Source organism: Onychomys torridus, unplaced genomic scaffold (genome assembly GCF_903995425.1).
Source record: "Onychomys torridus unplaced genomic scaffold, mOncTor1.1, whole genome shotgun sequence".
In the NCBI taxonomy this organism is placed as follows: Eukaryota; Metazoa; Chordata; class Mammalia; order Rodentia; family Cricetidae; genus Onychomys; species Onychomys torridus.
The window spans coordinates 6,072-20,825 of NW_023413290.1; the positions used below are offsets into that span (position 1 = coordinate 6,072).

General features: G+C 37.8%; 1 pseudogene; it reads left to right on the top strand.

The window, feature by feature from the left end:
• Nucleotides 1-4,259: 4,259 nt before the first annotated feature.
• LOC118576241 lies at nt 4,260-12,095 on the top strand (annotated as a pseudogene).
• The last annotated feature ends 2,659 nt before the right edge of the window (nt 12,096-14,754 follow it).

Here is a 14,754-nt window from a genome sequence, read left to right on the forward strand (position 1 = left end):
TCCAATTCTAAAGGAGTGGTGGATGGTCTCTGGGATTACTCAAGGTTATTGTGAGCTGTTCTCTCCCTTATCTGGTGATTTACATTACCAAGTCATGGAGAAGAGCCCTGCAAGCCCTTGTTCTCTGTGGTGATCCCATCTCATGGCACAGGATGTCACATATTCAAGCACAGCCCCTCTCTACTACTAGTCATCACTCACTGTTATTTCTCTTTTTTATTACTTAAGTTAAGACAACCCTCAAAACAGGTTGCATGCACTACTTTTTATGAGGTGTTGTAAACACCTGACTTCCCAACACTCCCTCGCCAATGAAATAATCATGCTTAGGACTTGTTATGATTTACAAGCTGAAAAGAGACAGGAAGAGAGATGTAAAAGTACATGTAGATAAATGAACAGACAAACAGGCAGACAGACAAAAATCAGGACGTAGTGGGACTAGTCTCCAGCTATCTTGTCACTCAATGGGCAAGTAAATACTGTGTGCCCACTGACATCCCAGCAAAGTCAATGCCATTCTTCTCTCAGATAAACATTTATAATCACATGCATTAAATGTTTGTGAATTGTTTCCTCACAAGTGGATTTTCTTGTGTAAGAATATGTTGCCTCCACTAACATGAAGAGAAAAGATTTATAGTAGTTCTTTAATCTGGATTTGGTATCATTCTAAATTTCAACACTCTGGTTGAATTTACTGGAATACACAGATGCATAAGGAATGTAGTAACATATTCTGTTTGCAAAGAGTCCACAATGTGGAAGTCCCACACCCTCAGGGCTCTGAGTGATAGGAGGACAGTGGACACCATAACCCTGAAGATCTGACATCAGACCACTTTCTATCCTGAGGCTCTTATGCATGAAGGACCAGTGGTTTGATGTCATTTAACTTAGATTATCAATGTAATAACATGATTCCTACAGTTGTAACTCAATTACCCCACACGTGCACACACACAATGGCAACCGTTATATACGAAAGGTATTTTAATTTCTTTCTTTAGTTTAATCTTTAAAATGTCCATAAATAATTTTATCTCATTTTAGTTTTACTGTGTAGATACACATAGAAGTTCATCCACTCCATTTAGCTTTTCCAATTTAATTCTATAGTGGCTTGTAAAGTATTGAAATAGGTCCTTACAATTTATGAAAATTCCATTTATGTTTATTTTGAGGCCTCCTTTTTGTAATTTAATTTTGAATATTCAGAACAAGGTTTCTCTGTGTAGCCCTGTAGTGTTGAAATTTGCTCTGTACACCTGGATGGCCTCTAAGTCAGAGATCCATCTGCCTCTGCTCTCCTAGTGGTGGGATGAAAGGTATGTGCCATCACTGCCCAGTGAACATCTTCATTTTCATTTTGAAATTTATTAAATTATACCTCCTGCATCCTTTTGGTTTCCTTAACCTTTGTCAATGCTGTTTATCTTTGCAAAGACCCAGTCATTGTTTTCACTGATTCTTTGAACTGTCATTTTATTTATTCCCATTTCATTAATGTCAGAATAGATTTCATTATCTTTTCCGATTTACTGTTTTAGGGTTTGGCTTCTCCTTGGTATTTCAAGGCCTCAATGAAGTACATAATTATTTATTAAGCAGATATTTTTCACATTTTCATTTAATAACTTAGCAATATTGTGTGCTGTATTTTCATTTTATTTAATTTTCGTCATTTATATGTGTCCCGATTTCTTTCTTGACATAGCTGTCACTCAGCAGTGCATTGCTTAATCTCCATGAAATTATGAATCTGTAGGCTTTTTTAATTATTGATATAGAGCTTTATTCCATTATGATCAGAGAGAATGTTGAATGTTATTTCAACTTTTCTATTTTGTTGTGTCTTTCACTATGTCCTAAAATGTGGTTGTCTTACTTAAGTTGGCACTCTGTGATTGGATATTTTGACTTCAGTAAGTTGAGGTAAAAAAGGGCGTATTTCATGTTACATTTCCTGGTAACTGACCATCACTGAGGGAATTTATCAGGGAATCTGTAGGTGGGAACTGATGCAGGGCCATGGGGGATTTCTGTTCACTGGCTTGGTTGCATGACTTGAGCAGCCTGGTTTTTATGATTCCTATGACCACTAACCCAGGAGTGGCACCTCCTGATGGAATGGGCACATCCACACCAACCATCAATCAGGAAAATGTGCACAGAATTGCCCACCAGCCAGGATGTTTGGAGCATTTCCTCAGTTTAGGTTTACTCTTCCAAAATAACTCTAGCTTACTTCAAGTTGACATTAAAATGAGCCAGGACACTGGACAACTCTGAAGAAAATATCATGTGCTGCTGAGAACAATATATTCTTCAGAATCTTGTAGGAATGCTTGGTAATCATCTGTAAGTTACATGCTGTCCACCCAAAGTCACAGCATTGGTATTAATCTGTGCTTTTAGAACTAATAGTATGTCTTTTAAAGAAATTTGGTGCAGATTTTGCCACATATATATTTAAAATTGTATTGTACTTTTGTTGGATTCTTCCTTTAATGTGTATGAAGAAATCTTCATCTCTTCTAACTAGTTTTGGGTTGGCATCAATTATATCACATATTAAAATAACTACATTGTTTGTTTCTTGGGTCCTTTTGTTTAGAGTACCTTTTTACAACCTTTAAACTAAGGTGTGTGTGGCATGATGGTGGGGTCTGTTTATCAGAGGCAGCAACAACAATGGTCCTTTTTCTACCCAATATGTGGTCTGAATTCTTTTATTGTGATATTGAGACCCTTAGTATAAAGAATTATTATTTGGATGAGTAAATAATTCCTGTGCTTTGTTTTTTTTATGGTGTTTTATTAGAACTCAGGATTAACAAATCAGGAATTATTTATTTGTTCCCCGTGATCGTGAGTGTGTTGAATCTCTTCACGCTAAATATTCCGTTATTCTCTGAGGTGCAAAATTGGTGATTGTAAATTTTTAAACCATTTTTATTGTGGAATTTTTACATTTTTTCCTTTAATTTTGACAAAATTTTGTTATATATAGTTGTCTGAGTTTACTATTGTGCTTTTTAAAACAAGGTGTACATATTTTTCAGGACTGCCTGACTTAACTGATTCTGTCAAATATCCAAGTGTTGTTATGATGGACATTCTTTTAAGTGAATTGACCTCTCTTGTAGCTTTCAATACCCTTTCCTTATTTTGTGTTTTTTAATATTCTGGATATAATACATCATGGGGAGTTTCTTTCCTGTTCCAGTTTGGTGTTCTATTTGTAGTCCCCTTGTACATAGATGGGTATCTCTTTCCACAGGACTAGGAAATTTTTTCTATGTTTGTATTGAAAATATTCTCTAAACCTTTGCTTTCATATTCTTCCCCTTGTCCAATAACTAATATGCAAAGATTTATTACATCTCTTCTTGGTGACCCACAGTATTTCTATATTCTACTCATGCACATTTTAAACTTTTCTAATTGACTTTTACTAAGAGATTTGATAACCTGACTTTACATTTCAAAGTGCCTATGAGATGTTGAGTTGGGGGAGAAGCTATCTTAAAGCTGGGGAAGTTGCAAGCACAGTTGGAGGCTCAGGGATGAATGACTCTAGAAAAGCTATGCAGTCTGGTATCACATAGAGGAAAGAAACTGGAGGAGTCAGAAACTTATTGGGTAAATCAGAGCAATGTCTACTTAGCAGTAAGAGAAGAAAGACCAAGAAGAAGGCTGTGTAAGCTATTGAGAAGATCAAGGACATCGTGATAGGAAGGGAAGGACAGTCACAGGAAGAGAGTGGGCTTGAGAGTGGAATGAGCTGGACTACCTAATGGTTCAGGGAAGGCAGGTCTCCAAGGTCTGGGTGAAACGTTTCTGGGAGGGAAAAAGACTAACTAGTGGTGAGACAAGAGTAAGTACTTGACGATTTGGAGGGCAGAAGGATATAGCATGGAAATAAATAGGCCTGCTGGTGCCTTAAGGAGGTCACAGAAGAGTTCGGAGTGCCCTTGGGTGGGGCACAGACCTGCAATGGTTCCTAGCGGAGGTCAGCTGTGGAGGAGCTGAGGGATAAACACAGGGCTTGAAAGTGTTTTTATTTGGATCAAAAAATAGTCTCAGATAGTATTTATATTTCTGGAATGAAACTCTTTTCTTTTTGAGAATCAAAGTTTGAACTTTATGCGTAGTATATTGTACTCTACAGATCCTAGAGCTATGACAGAGTTCCCCAAATCTAGATTCACAGGTCCTCCCGATCAGTGATTATCACTGGACACAGAACATTCAGCATGGAGTCGAGACTGATCTGGGTTTTCCTTGTTGCTCTTTTAAAAGGTAATTTATAAAAAAGGAAAGATACTCACATCTAGTGACTACGGAAGAATTGGTTCTGCCAGGCTCCAGGGAAGGGACTGGAATCGGTTGCTCAAATTGGAACCAAAGCTCATAATTATACAACATAACATACTATCCAGAGTCTATGAGAGGCATTTCACCATCGCAAGAAATGATTCCAAAAGCAGCGTCTACCTGGAAATGAGTAGTTTAGTAGCCAAGGGGGGAAAAAAAAAAAAAAAAAAAAAAAAACCCTTCCCTGTATTATTGTGCTGGAGACACAGTGAGAAAGCAACCTTCAGTGTGAATCCTAAAACTATCCTCCCTGCAAGAGCGCTCAGAACCAGCAGGGGGCGCAGAGCGCACATTGAGAACAGACAGCAGGCACAGGTTGCAGACATGAGTGCAGGTTCTGAGGTCTCAGCTTTCACTCCATCGAATGACAACTCAAAATGCTCTCTACATTTATATTCTATACATGTCTGTGACATCTATGAAAACATAGTTCTGTTGTTATGCAATTAAAAAAAAATGTGTAAAACCCTGTCTAATAGGAATTAAATGCAGAAAATCACCTCTGGTTGCAGAAATGATGCTGTTGAGGTTACCAGGATCAAATGTTTACAAAGGTCTGCGGTATTCTCTCTGGTTAGATTCAGGGCAAAGCCTCGGTGGTATGCTGATTATGACCGTGTTTGGGATTAGAAGAACCACGAGAGAGGTGAAGTCACACTCAGTTACCCATGCACCTTAACAGATCTCCAATCTTCCTGCTTTCACTGAGAAATGTGCACATCAGGCACAGACCTGATTCATTTGTATTTTTACATGACTGAATTATTTAATCAACTATGTTCATCATCACATTGGCGATTATACTTTTTCATCTATGAAAATTTCTGAGCTTTGTTCTAAACAGACATAAACCACTTACCTTAAACTCAGCTGAGGCCCAGGCTGTAGCTTTAGTAGGAAATTGGGGAATGTTACTGGGTAAAGGTAGGTTCTAATTTCTGTGATTTCCTCCTCTCTCTCTTTCCATAGACTCTTAATAACTGTGAAAGGACCTGGTTAATCTGGGAATCTTTCTGCTAAATCAACTATTCTGTGGAGGAAGGACTCACTACATTCTCTTCTACCATAGCATGCCACTTTGGTGAGAATGGCATGGTGTCTCCTGCTGAGCAGCAAGCTTTAGGGCTCAGGGCCCAATTCTCTGTGAGCCATGTTGTTTCTCTACCTGATAATTACTTGCCTGCATCTGAAGTTTGCTTCAGAAAACAGTCACCCTAGGTGGCCCTCTATGCAAGAGTCCCCACATTAACCCTAACATGACAGCAAAGGAGACAACAGTTACTTGTTTTCCATCACCTCCATATCAAAAGAAAAGCTGTCATTTTCATAGAACAGCTTCTCTGTGTGAGAGCAGCTTTACCTCATAAAATGTGTGATTAAAAGGTACATACTTTCATGTATGATTCTTGTGAACAATGAGGAAAACCATCAATTTAACTTTACCCAACCATTATCATGCCCTTGCTCAACATGATGTGTCAGAAGTATCCTCATGTACAATATGAATAGGCTAGACATGTGTGAGTCTCTGCTCTACTTGATGTGTCCTGTAGACATTTTTGCTTCAATCACATGGGTGGTAAAGCCACATTGTTTTAATGCTTCTGGGGTCCCAGATGATCCCAGTACAACAGGAAGCACCCTAAACCTAGTTTTGTTATTAACAGACATTTATTTTAAAATATCTTCAAGAGAAAACCAAATGCCACTTATACAAAGCACAGATATTACAAAAATACATATAATTTCTGTGAAAATAACTGATAAAACTAGAGCTGCCCACTGGCTTGCTCTTGGCTCATGTTGAGCTAGCTATCTTATGCAGCCAAGAACCAACTTCCTAGGGATGGTGCCCAATGCCTCTAAGTGTTAGTGGTTGTGATGGCCTTGCCACATCAAAAGATAACATTTCGTGGCATTCTTCTCCCTGTTCTGGATCTTACATTCTATCCATCTCATCTTCCGTGATGTACCTTAATCCTTGGAGTAGGTGCTCTCCATGTTTCATTTAGTGCTTAACACTCCACAGTTGTCTATTTTCAGTGCTAAATGGAATGTCTTCATCAAACTCCTCCACGCTGGGCTCAGGGATCAATGCAGAAGGTGTGGGAGAAAGAATATGAGGACCAGCGGGGATTGAAAACACCTGAAAATGGAACTGTTTTCCAAATACAACAGGACTGACACACATGAACTCACTGAGTACAGCAGAATGAAAAAGTCCTGCACAGGTACAAGCTATGTGAGGCCCCAGTGCTGAGAAGAAAAGGTAACACAGCCCCCATCCCTAATACGGATGTGTCCAAATGACAAAAGGAAAATAATAATAAATAAACAAAGGAAAAGTAGATTCTTCCAATAGCAACTCTGTGAGCACATAAGCCACAACTAAGGGCAGGCCCCATGCCCAGCGGCAAAGGGCAAACATAAAACAAACTGATATTTTTAGATGTTTTGTCTCATATGCTTTGTTAGGGTTTGGGGATGGTTGTTGTTTGTTTGTCATTTTTTGTGCTTTGTTTTATTTTTTGTTTTTACTTTGTCTTTTGCTTATCATGAGTTTTCTGTTGTTGTTGCTGTTGTTTTTGTTGGTGTTGTGGGTGTGTCTATGCTTCTTGTGTTTTTTTCATTTTCTTCTATTATTGTTTGTTTAAGTTTTGTTTTATTTCCTTGTTTGTTTTCTAAAATAAGAGAGTAAGATTAGATTCAAGAGGAGATAAGTGGAGAACTGTGATCAGAATATATTTATGAAAATTTTATTTTTAGTGAAAAAAATAACAACCATGAATGTATTACCTCCTTTGTCTCAGTGCTCAATTTCAAATAAAAGAAAGTTTGGTTGCCCCCAAAAGAGCCTTGCCATTAGTTTGACAGTGAACACATCTGTCTTGCCAAGTAAGTGTTGTAGATTGTGCACATCTGGTAAATACTATTGATGACTTTTCATCCTCTGTGCTCTGCATAGGCTCTTTTGGAAATACAAACATCAGTCCACAAGAAGGGCATTTCCAAATCCATTCCAGCTTGAGTGACTTGTGTCCTGTATCCATAATGTATGACTTCTTAACGAAGGGGGTCTTACCATCTTGATCTGGGGAATAACCAAGAACAACAGCAGTAGCCTGTGTCCTTGGGGAGCTCTAGAACAAAGATTTTAGCAAAACAAAACAACAGCACATTGACTTATGTTTCCTTATAGGTCTAAGTTGGTGCTGCCAATATCAAGCTACCAGTGAGATGACACCACAGGTTCAATAGTGGCATGATATTTATTGGGGTGATGAACGACTTTCTTCTTGTGTTTGAGGTTTGTCCCACAGGAGGGACTGAGTTTCTGATATTGTAGCTCTGTTGGAAGTCCATGTCTGGGAAGGACATGGGCCCTAGGGATGGAAAAACTGCTGGTATTGTTGTTTTAAATGGCAGCACTGTCACACTGCCTTCCACACATCTATGTTCACACACGTAAGTTTGTGTTGCTGTCAAACATGGTCAGAGAAGTTTTTCTTCCCATGGATCGGAAAAACTGTATTAACTCATAACTTGTGCACACACTGAGAATATGTGACTCTGAGCACACAGAAGTGATGCAGGAGAAACCTGAAGTAATAAAATTGATGCTATGAAGGCTTCAATATCAACTAACTTAGAAAAACGTAAGTTATAGAAAATAGAAATTAGCGGAAGGAACACGGCCACTAGTCTGATGGTAAGATGAGTGGTACAGTGACCTGGCTTACTAGAAAAGTTTGTAGCATAATTGAAGTTTAGAGTTTCTAGGAAACAACTTCTGTAATGTTTGCTTATGAGGGCTGACCTCCAATGAGGCTCCATTTCCACAACAAAAGAAGACTGTCTTGATTTATAACCAGCCACTGAGCTCTTTCCCCAATTAAAGAATATGCCTCTATAGGGAAGCTCTGGCCAGAGCAGATGACACCACCATTAAGTCCTTTTCCATATAATTCCAGGTGGGCAACATGATCCTAGGTAACAACTGTTGTAAAAGAACCACACGAGTGTACTTAAGAAATGATCCTGACATTTCTCTGCAGACTGCTGGCTCTGTTTAAATTGTTCAAAGTGTAACCTGGGACCTAAGAGAGATTCAAGGATGGCGGTATGTGTTGATTGTGTAAGTCTCAGGTCTATATAAGTTGGTAAATGTCTCTGTCTGAGAGGCTGGATATCTTTTCTGAATTAACCAGGAATAGTTATGTGCTATTATTAAAGAGTTTGCCTTCAATGACCTCTAAATGTGAGGAGTCATTTCTCACAGGGAAGACATGTTAACACTGTAAAGTAAGTACATAGGTCATCTGCATTAACTTCCAATCAAAGGCTTAGGGAATATCATGGAGGGAATGGAAAGAATTTAAGAGCCACAGGATGGGAAGGAGTTCTGTGAAATGTTGACACTCCAGATGTGACACAACCACTGGACACTTGGTTTCATAGGAACAGTGGCTTTTTACACACCACCTACACAAAATCAAGCTAGTCCAAAATTCCAGCATGGATGGCAGAAAGGTTTCGTGGTTCTGCCCCTGGCTGGAACCTTTTAATAGATGAGGGAGAGTCAGTCTTCTTTGTGGAGATGGAATCTTATAAGTTCTCCGTGCCCTAGAGGATGGCCCTGCACACAGGGGCACATTATGACACTATTTGGACTCTGTGGTGGGTTTTAGTTAAATGAAAAGAGAACATGAACTTGGGAGGGAGAATTATTTATGGTTCTGGGAAGTGTCTGGTGGCATTGATTGAGCCTGGTTATCATTAAAGTATATTACATACATGATGAAAATTTCCCAGATATTATTTGACAAAACTATTTAAAATTAACATTGATTTGCCTATTATAAGTGGTTTTCAAGTTATACAAGTATATATAACCATACCAAATTAAAACCCATTCATCAAAGATTTAAAAGCAAGATCCTCATATGAGTGAGAAACTGTGAAGTTTGCCTTTCTGAGCCTGGGTCAACTCAAGCAAAAATGTTTCTGGGTTTTACTGATTATCATGAAAATTGATTTCCTTTTTCTTCACAGGCAAGTGCAATTGAGCTGTGTATATTTACCATATAACCATTTTCTCTTCATCAGTACATGGACATCGAGGAAGATTCTATTCCATAATTGTTGTGAATATTTTTATTTCCACTTTAAATTTTATGTCTTTGAGTAGCCATCACACTGATTTCCATTGCGTCTGCATTAACTTTCCATCCAACAATGATGAAAGATTCCACTTCAGACACATCAGTAGAATTTGCTGTCACTTATTTTCTCAGTATTATCCATCCTTCCTTGGTTGAGATGAAGTTTCAAATCATAATTAATTTGGCATTACTTAATGACAAACGGTATTAGATATTTTTAAATGTTTAGTAGAAAATAGGAGAAAATCTTTGCCAAATGTATGTTTGATGGATATTAGTATCTTTAATCCATTTCACTCAAATCAGAATGGTTTTTATCAAGAAATCAAATGTCAAATAACAGTGAAGACACAAAGAAAATAACACATTTCTTCCTGGAATGTGAATTGGTTCAGAAATTGTAGAAATCAATATGGAAGTTCTTACAAAATAGAAATAAGGCAATATACTCAATTATACCACACCTAGCAACGCTTCTGAGGGCCTGTGAAAGTCACCACATGGTACCAACACCTCACTAATTGTGGGAATCCAAAAAGCAGGTACAGATAGTGGCCAGCAAGGGCATTTCTTCACCTCTTCATGGCTTTCTTTGTCTCACATAATATAATTTTCCTTTAATACAGGAAACACACCAGACACCCTGAGGGTTTTCATTTTCCCTGAGGTTTCCAAAGCAAAACTGATACCGACCTGTACTTATTTCTGTGAACCTTAGTTACTTTCCTGGGAAAACTACAGAAAGAGTAGTACCACATACCACAGGATACAAAAGCCACTACCAAGTTGTTTTGTTCATACACAATGAATACAGCAAGTGCAAAATTATAACTCAAACTTTATATTCTCATGTAGGAAGTCGTTATTTCAAGACCTCACTCTGTGAATTATTGCACAAACACTGTTGAAGTGTCTGTCATATCTTCAAGGAGATCAGATAGATGGAAGGACATCCAAGTGTAGCCTAGAGTCCTAGAAGTGGACTCCTTGGTAGTCCCAGAGAGGGAACTTGTGCTTCCTTTAAGGATATTAAAATTAAAGGTGATTTTTTTTACTTAATTAAGTTTTTTTATTTTTTATTATATTTGTGTTTTAATTTTACATATCAGCCATGGGTTCCTCTGTCCTCATGCCTCCCCTTCATTCCCATCTCCTCCAGGGCCTAGACTCCCCAGAGGATTCAGCTCAACCTGGTAGATTCAGCACAGGCAGGTCCAGTCCCCTCCTTCCAGGCTGAGCAAAGTGTCCCTGTGTAAGCCCAAGGTTCCAAACAGTCAGCTCATGCGCTAAAGGCAGGTCCGGGTCCCATTGCCTTGGTGCCTCCAAAACAGTTCAAGCTAATCAACTGTCTCACTTATTCAGAGGGCCTGATCCAGCTGTGGAGACACCAACTGGATCAGGCCCTCTGGATAAGTGAGAAAATTAAAGGTGATTTGATGACTACTATGATAACTACACAACAGAAAAAAATTATGATAGCCCAATAAGTGTAAAATGGGATTTCAATAAGCTTTGCCACTTATCAAATACTGGAGATGTATATTCATCAAAAAGAGGATCAAGTCTAGGAAGTTGTGCATACTACTGAGCTAAGTTCTCAAAGTATTTTCTTGATTTTAATATTTCTACTTAATGATAATTGAGCATTATATCAATTATGCTTAAATTTTCAAAATAATTATTATATTTATGAAGCAGAGTTGCAGACATGGTTAAATCACAACACACTGATTACTTTATCACATGTACATAATAAGCAATATTGTAACACTGCCAGGCCTGCCCAACTCACTCATTTCATCTCTGCCTTCTGTACTAACCTCTGCACCATCTTCTACTTCAACCCTAGAGCTGGAGATATAGCAGGAAGAAATGCAAATTAGGTTCCCTCTGCTCATAAAAATGAACCCTGACATGACCCTGTAGCTCTAGCAGAGGAGCCCAGTCCTGAGTTCCCTGGTCTTACCATTCTGGGATCAGCACTGAACACAGACCTCTCACCATGAAGCTGTGGCTGAACTGCATTTTCTTTGTAACTCCTGTAAAAGGTTATTTAGGGGAATAAGATGCTGAGTGTGTGGGAGCATGAGTAAGAGGGAGAGTTGGTGTGTGTGACATTTTCCTGACCACAGTTGTCTACTATTACAGATATCCAATGTGAAGTGCAGCTGGTGGAGTCTGGAGGAGGATTGGTACAACCTGGAGGTTCCCTGAAACTCTCCTGTGCAGCCTCTGGATTCACCTTCAGACTACTATATGGACTGGAACCGCCAGGCTCCAGGGAAGGGACTGAAATGGATTGCAGTGAGTAGAAACAAAGCTAATGGTTACACAACAGAGTACAGTGCATCTGTGAAGGGCCGGTTCACCATCTCCAGAGATGATTCCAAAGGCGCTCAGCACCAAAAGGGGGAGCTCTGGGCCAGAGAAAAAGCCAAGATGTATTATTTATCCACATACTACTTTTCTCAGCAAAGTTCTCTGCAACATATAATGCTGTATCTACCACAGAAGTCTCTGCATTGGAAAGTGGCAACTGTACAGAACAGCTGAAATTTGAGAAACTGTAATGTAAGTGTATATTTCTATTTGGCTAGAGGGAAAATCCTGGAGACAAGAACAGAAAATATTAAAAACACTGATATATTTTCTTACCAAGTGTATGCTGCCGCCTTTAGACATATTTCTTTGCAATTTGCTGAACATTTTAAGATGTTGAACTTCTACTGTAGAGGCACTTAGAATCATATTACAGTTTTATTCTAAAACAAGACATTGAGACTTAGAAAAAGGATATTGCAGCAATGCACTTTGCATATTTGAAATATATTTGTATGATAGGAAGCTATTATTTAAATAAAATATAACAATAGTGAGTTTTTGTACAATGAGGGTCGTTTTAAAAAAGAATTTCCTGATGTTTACAAAAATCCATTTTGTAGTATACTGATAACATTAAAATAATTTTATAGTTCCATTTCTGATGGACTTTCTTACAGAGACATTGACAAAATATACAACTCTTCCATATTTTGACATAATTCAAAAACAATTCATTATGAATAATTCTTGGTTCCATTCTAGCATCATTAGCTTACTGTCCTTACCTTAGTAATTTAATACAATTAAAACTTCATGTCTAGTTTCCTACCTAATTTATTCTAAAGTAAAGTTTAGTGACAAGGGAGAGATGTATACAGTATCAGACTCTAAAGATCTAGGAAAATCATAACTTTCCAAATGGTTTTCCTTTTGCTTTCTTTCACAGTTTGAGGCAAATGTTGAATTTGTGCTATGCAGAACTGATTAGTCTTTTTATCTTTGACCATAATTTTTCTAAATAGAGTACAGTAAACCAATGTAGCTCTATTTTTTGAAGAATCAATCCAAAATAAAGTCCTTTGCATTACTAACATTCTGGTGACATATAAGTTAGTATGTAGAATAATGAAAATGTAACATCTTTTTTTTTATAATTCCTGGATTTTAAAAATATTTTTTAAAAAAACTGAAGCTAGGAAGCTTAGAGAAATGTGACTATATTATTTGTAATATGACACATGCACTTCTTTACTAACATTGTCTTAATGATTCTTTTAGAGTGGCCACTTGGAATAGAAGACATGGAGCTTCACATTGGATATTATCATTTCTACTTAAAATGCCATGATCTGAAACCAAAAATAAAAAAAATCCATGACAGAATTAAAACTAAATAAACATTTACCCATATCTTCTTTCATAGCTCATATTCATTTGATGCATTCAGTCATTCCTCATCCCCAAGTATTTAGCCTTTCTTGTTCTCTTTTCCATAGGATATAGTGTACCCCCATGTACATTTGTTTTATACACAGACATGCAAATGTGTATACTGTATCCACATGTACATTTTTTATACACAGAAACACACATGCAGACACATATATAATTGGCTAGATTCTGTATATGAGGATAAAATATGTTTTTATCCCTTCAAAGATTTCATCACCCCACTTAATATCATATATTCTATATCCATCCATTTCCCAGAAAACTTTATACTTACAATATTATTTAAAGATTCAAAACATTCCCATATTATACATACATACACACCACACACACACACACACACACACACACACAAACACACACACACAAACATACACACACATGCATATATATAAATTATACACATTATTGATTGCTGTGTTGATTAACAACTATGCTGATTATAAGTAGTAATAAACATTGGGGTGCAATTATCTCTATGCATGGTATAGCATTCTATAGATATATACTCTGGAGAAAGATAGCCGAGTCATATAGTAGATCCAGTTTTAATTTTCTGAGAAATTGCCAAGTGATTTCCACAGTGGTTGAATTAGTCTGCATCCACACCAACTGTGAATAGGGGCTGCTTCCTCTCACCATCATCTCCAGTGTTTGCTGTCAGATGTGTTGATGGCAGCCAATCTTACTGGGGAGAGGGATGAAGTGGTATCTCAAAATAGTTTAAATTTAAACTACCATGGTGTCTAGGGCCATGCCCATGTTTTAAAATCTTTATTGACCATTTGTTTTTCTTTCATTCATTTTTTCAAAAGTGTCTATTCGGGCCACCTTTTTCCATGTTGATTGAACCTTATATGTCTATGACATTTAATTTCTTTTGATTTTTTCTTTCCTTTTTTTTGAGACAGGGTTTCTCTGAGTAGCTTTGCACCTTTCCTGGAACTCACTCTGTACATAAGGCTGGCCTAGAACTCATAGAGATCCACCTGCCTCTGCCTCCCAAGTGCTGGGATTACAGGTATGCCCCACCACCGCCGGCAACATTTAATTTCGATATTTCTTGTAAATTCTGGATCTTACTTTTCTTTTCTTTTCTTTTCCTCCTTCCTTCCTTCCTTCCTTCCTTCGATCCTTCCTTCCTTCCTTTCTTTCTTTCTTCCTTCCTTCGTTCCTTCCTTTTTGGTCTTTTGAGACATGGGTTTTCTGTATAAGAGCTTTCTGGCTGTCCTAGAATTCGTTTTGAAGACCAGTATGGCTTTAAATCCACAGAGATTCACCTGCCTCTGCTTACTGAGTGCTGGGATTAAAAGCATGAAGGCATGAGCCACCACTGTCTGACTAGCAAATTGTTCCTTTGCTTTCTTCTACAAGAGTCATTTTCCTGGTTTCCTCCATCCCTTCAATTTCTTACACTCTTCTTTCTGTCTCCTCCTCT